We start from the raw sequence: 6,125 nt of genomic DNA on the forward strand, positions 1-6,125 counted from the left end.
TAACAGGTTATCAGGGTACAACTAAATAAAGAACAAACTAAATATGTGTATCCTCTGTGTATTTGAATCCCTTATGACTCTTATGAATCCCTTATGACTCCCAATGAATCCACTTTATTTCTTATGACTACCTTGAGTGTGGAAACTTACTGACTGGAGGGCTGAATTCAGGTGAGGATGCATGTGGGTCTATGAGCTTCTCTCTGTATATTTCTGTTCTCTCTCTCATCCTCTTCACTATGACCCGGAGCTGATCATCAGAGTACCTATTTACCACTATAGGAGGTGGTGGAGGAGGGGGAACTTCTTCTCTGGAAAGGAAAATAAAATCACTTGACAGTGAGTTTCACCATTACTGATTCACAGAATAAGACCCCGATTACATTGCCCTTATTGCAGAATTATTAAAAAATACAGCTCTGTCAGGGAGTTAACTGTGTCAACACTGTCTCAAGTTGTTGTTTTGAGTGGCAGTCATTTTGTGCCAACTCATGCCAGAGCACAAACAGATCTGGGACATCAGACATTATCTCAGTTCTGCTCAATTTCAACTGTATACAGTGCCTTGCGAAAGTATTCGGCCCCCTTGAACTTTGCGACCTTTTGCCACATTTCAGGCGCCAAACATAAAGATATAAAACTGTATTTCTTTGTGAAGAATCAACAACAAGTGGGACACAATCATGAAGTGGAACGACATTTATTGGATATTTCAAACTTTTTTAACAAATCAAAAACTGAAAAATTGGGCGTGCAAAATTATTCAGCCCCTTTACTTTCAGTGCAGCAAACTCTCTCCAGAAGTTCAGTGAGGATCTCTGAATGATCCAATGTTGACCTAAATGACTAATGATGATAAATACAATCCACCTGTGTGTAATCAAGTCTCCGTATAAATGCACCTGCACTGTGATAGTCTCAGAGGTCCATTAAAAGCGCAGAGAGCATCATGAAGAACAAGGAACACGCCAGGCAGGTCCGAGATACTGTTGTGAAGAAGTTTAAAGCCGGATTTGGATACAAAAAGATTTCCCAAGCTTTAAACATCCCAAGGAGCACTGTGCAAGCGATAATATTGAAATGGAAGGAGTATCAGACCACTGCAAATCTACCAAGACCTGGCCGTCCCTCTAAACTTTCAGCTCATACAAGGAGAAGACTGATCAGAGATGCAGCCAAGAGGCCCATGATCACTCTGGATGAACTGCAGAGATCTACAGCTGAGGTGGGAGACTCTGTCCATAGGACAACAATCAGTCGTTTATTGCACAAATCTGGCCTTTATGGAAGAGTGGCAAGAAAGCCATTTCTTAAAGATATCCATAAAAAGTGTTGTTTAAAGTTTGCCACAAGCCACCTGGGAGACACACCAAACATGTGGAAGAAGGTGCTCTGGTCAGATGAAACCAAAATTGAACTTTTTGGCAACAATGCAAAACGTTATGTTTGGCGTAAAAGCAACACAGCTCATCACCATGAACACACCATCCCCACTGTCAAACATGGTGGTGGCAGTATCATGGTTTGGGCCTGCTTTTCTTCAGCAGGGACAGGGAAGATGGTTAAAATTGATGGGAAGATGGATGGAGCCAAATACAGGACGATTCTGGAAGAAAACCTGATGGAGTCTGCAAAAGACCTGAGACTGGGACGGAGATTTGTCTTCCAACAAGACAATGATCCAAAACATAAAGCAAAATCTACAATGGAATGGTTAAAAAATAAACATATCCAGGTGTTAGAATGGCCAAGTCAAAGTCCAGACCTGAATCCAATCGAGAATCTGTGGAAAGAACTGAAAACTGCTGTTCACAAATGCTCTCCATCCAACCTCACTGAGCTCGAGCTGTTTTGCAAGGAGGAATGGGGAAAAAATTCTGTCTCTCGATGTGCAAAACTGATAGAGACATACCCCAAGCGACTTACAGCTGTAATCACAGCAAAAGGTGGCGCTACAAAGTATTCACTTAAGGGGGCTGAATAATTTTGCACGCCCAATTTTTCAGTTTTTGATTTGTTAAAAAAGTTTGAAATATCCAATAAATGTCGTTCCACTTCATGATTGTGTCCCACTTGTTGTTGATTCTTCACAAAAAAATACAGTTTTATATCTTTATGTTTGAAGCCTGAAATGTGGCAAAAGGTCGCAAAGTTCAAGGGGGCCGAATACTTTCGCAAGGCACTGTATGTTGGTGAAACACTATAAACGAACAAAGTGTTCCCTCTGCTGGAAAAAACACCACATTACACCCATGCTTTAAAAGGGAACTGCACCTGCTGATTTGGCCTCGTTTTTTTGGCTTGCTCCTCAAGAAATGCTGATGGCCATGACAGAAGCAAAAGATGTTATTAACTGATCTCATTGTTCAATCTGTGCCTACCATGAGTTGGCTTGGGGGTGTGGTTTGATGTGGGTGTTTCCTGTGTGTGTCCTTGCCACCAATCTGTCAGAACCTTGCCTGCAGTTGTCTCCCGCCACTATATAACAACAAACAAACCCCCTGCAGGTTGATTTCAATAACTACAGGCAGATGTAAAATATGGTGATATGTCGGATGAAGCTTTGAATAGTTCAGTAGCCTACAGAGTAATATGAGAACAATGAAATTGCTTTATTTATGTAAACATTCTAAATTACAGCGACTTCAGAAAGTATTCACACCCCTTGACATTTTCCACATTTTGTTGTGTTACAAAGTGGGATTAAAATGGATTTAAGTCGACTTTTGTCAATGATTTACACAAAATACTCTGTCAAAGTGGAAGAAATATTCTAAAGAATATATATATATAAAACTCAGCAAAAAAAAAGAAACGTCCTCTCACTGTCAACTGCATTTATTTTCAGCAAACTTAAAATGTGTAAATATTCGTATGAACATAACAAGATTCAACAGAGGAGATGGGTATGTTCCTGACAGCTTGTCCGAGTTGAAAGACACAGACTAGCTGGGCGACTTTGCTTTCGGCGTGGACATATTTGGGCATCTGAACAATCTAAATGTGAAACTGCAGGCAAATTGTGTTTTTGTGCATGAACTGTATTCCAACGTGAAAGCATTCAATGCTTATGTTGTACTCCAGACAAATGAGCAGCCGGTCTCTTGCTCATTTTCCGACACTGGCCATACTGAACAGCCCACATCGCAGGGCCGCACTGAGACATACAGTAGCACTTTGATCGACCTGCATGCTGAGTTTTCCTGCCGTTTCTCAGACTTCACCAAGATTGAGACTGAGCTGAAGCTTGATTCATGTCCCTGTCACAATTGGAGCTCATCGACATCCAACGTGACAGTGTTTTGGAGTAGAAGTACAAAACAGCAACAATAGACCAGTGCTATGGCTCACTGAATGAAACACGCCCTAAGGAGGCTTGTTTCATTCAGGTCCACATATGTGTGTGAACAAAATGTTCTCGGTCATGAATTACAACAAATCCCGTCAGAGGTCACATTGAACAAATGACCACTTGTCAGCTGTTCTGAGAATCTCTACATCAATGATGACACCAGACTTTGATGCCAATGCCAAGAGAGGTGACCAGACCCATTGTTCATATTAAGACTGGAATAACCGTGACCGGGGTAGGCAGACAAGGATTATGCTTTTTCATGGTGATGGTTATGTAGTGAGAATGATCCAGCAATGCACTTGGATACAGGTAATAACTAATCAGTCAGATTTGGGCTGAGGTGATTGGATAACTGTAAATATGGCTCACGATGGAGATAAGAATTGTGCCTTAATATGCTTTAAAAAACAGACCCTTCTAAATGAAACGGATGTCCTTACCATATGTTTCACTCAAATTTGAGAATAGTTTTTTTTTTTTACACATCTGCTATTACATGTTGCATGTCTCCAGTCATGAAATGTACAGTATATCCATTTTTAAGTTTGCATATTGTGACTTAAGATTGTACTTTACAAGGGTAGAGATGCAGGATCTGTGTGTGTTTTTGACTGTGTCTTTGTAGTTATAAATTATATCAATGTTGTGAAATCTGTTCACAAAAAACAAGGGTAGTGATGGTGCAAGGGTATCATTGTTCCGCAAGCATTTGTACACCTACAGTACACTAGTAGTTCCGTGTCAATTTGCAAATGAATAAACGCTTCACATGTTTTGTCACGCATATAGTATGTCTCCCTTCACTTGGTTTCAAAAACTCAATGTGGCCATTGAGCCAAAAGGTTGCCCACCCCTGGGTTAGGGTATGGGCAGGTATAAGCTACGGACAACAAACACAATGGCATTATATTGATGGCAATTTGAATGTACAGAGATATCGTGATGAGATCCTGATGCCCATTATCATGCCATTCATCTTACACCATCACCTCATGTTTCAGCATGATAATGCACAGCCCCATGTCACAAGGATATGTACATAATTCCTAGAAGCTGAAAATGTCCCAGTTCTGGGCCTTCCGAGTGGCGCAGTCCTCTAAGGCACTAGTGCCACTAGAGATTCTGGGTTCGAGCCCAGGCTCTGTAGCAGCCGGCCGCGACCGGGAGGCCTATGGGGCGGCACACAATTGGCCCAGCGTCGTCCGGGTTAGGGAGGGTTTAGCCGGCAGGGATATCCTTGTCTCATCGCGCACTAGCAACTCCTGTGGCGGGCCGGGCACAGTGCACGCTGACACGGTCGCCAGGTGTAAGGTGTTTCCTCCGACACATTGGTGCGGCTGGAATTGTTGCATGAATGAATAAATGAAGGACATTTTATTTTCGTGTCAAATCAACAATTGGCAACCCATCCCTTAAGGGATTCATTGACACATGAACAAACATTACAATGATTCACTATGGGAATTAAATGATCATTTTTCCTCCTGGCATTCGCTGCATTACAGAAAAATACAATACATCAATACATAAGAGTAAATATGGTTATCCAAACAATAACTACATCCCTAGAGCAGTACAATAATATACAAACAGTCAATACAGTACATTCATACATACATACATACATACATACATACATACATACATACATACAGTGTGGAGATCAAATATTTGATACACTGCCAATATTTGCAGGTTTTCCTACTTACAAAGCATGTAGAGGTCTGTAATTTTTATCATAGGTACACTTCAACTATGAGAGACGGAATCTAAAACAAAAATCCAGAAAATCACATGTATGATTTTTAAGTAATTAATTTGCATTATATTGCATGACATAAGTATTTGATACATCAGAAAAGCAGAACTTAATAATTGGTACAGAAACCTTTGTTTGCAATTACAGAGATCATACGTTTCCTGTAGTTCTTGACCAGGTTTGCACACACTGCAGCAGGGATTTTGGCCCACTCCTCCATACAGACCCCATACAGACCTCGCTGGGCAATACGGACTTTCAGCTCCCTCCAAAGATTTTCTATTGGGTTCAGGTCTGGAGACTGGCTAGGCCACTCAAGGACCTTGAGATGCTTCTTACGGAGCCACTCCTTAGTTGCTCTGGCTGTGTGTTTCGGGTTGTTGTCATGCTGGAAGACCCAGCCACGACCCATCTTCAATGCTCTTACTGAGGGAAGGAGGTTGTTGGCCAAGATCTCGAGATACATGGCCCCATCCATCCTCCCCTCAATACGGTGCAGTCGTCCTGTCCCCTTTGCAGAAAAGCATCCCCAAAGAATGATGTTTCCACCTCCATGCTTCATGGTAGGGATGGTGTTCTTGGGGTTGTACTCATCCTTCTTCTTCCTCCAAAGACGGCGAGTGGAGTTTAGACCAAAAAGCTCTATTTTTGTCTCATCAGACCACATGACCTTCTCCCATTCCTCCTCTGGATCATCCAGATGGTCATTGGCAAACTTCAGATGGGCCTGGACATGCGCTGGCTTGAGCAGGGGGACCTTGCATGCGCTGCAGGATTTTAATCCATGACGGCGTAGTTTGTTACTAATGGTTTTCTTTGAGACTGTGGTCCCAGCTCTCTTCAGGTCATTGACCAGGTCCCGCCGTGTAGTTCTGGGCTGATCCCTCACCTTCCTCATGATCATTGATGCCCCACAAGGTGAGATCTTGCATGGAGCCCCAGACCGAGAGTGATTGACCGTCATCTTGAACTTCTTCCATTTTCTAATAATTGCGCCAACAGTTGTTGCTT

This window comes from Oncorhynchus kisutch, linkage group LG18, assembly GCF_002021735.2.
Source record: "Oncorhynchus kisutch isolate 150728-3 linkage group LG18, Okis_V2, whole genome shotgun sequence".
Classification (NCBI taxonomy): domain Eukaryota; kingdom Metazoa; phylum Chordata; class Actinopteri; order Salmoniformes; family Salmonidae; genus Oncorhynchus; species Oncorhynchus kisutch.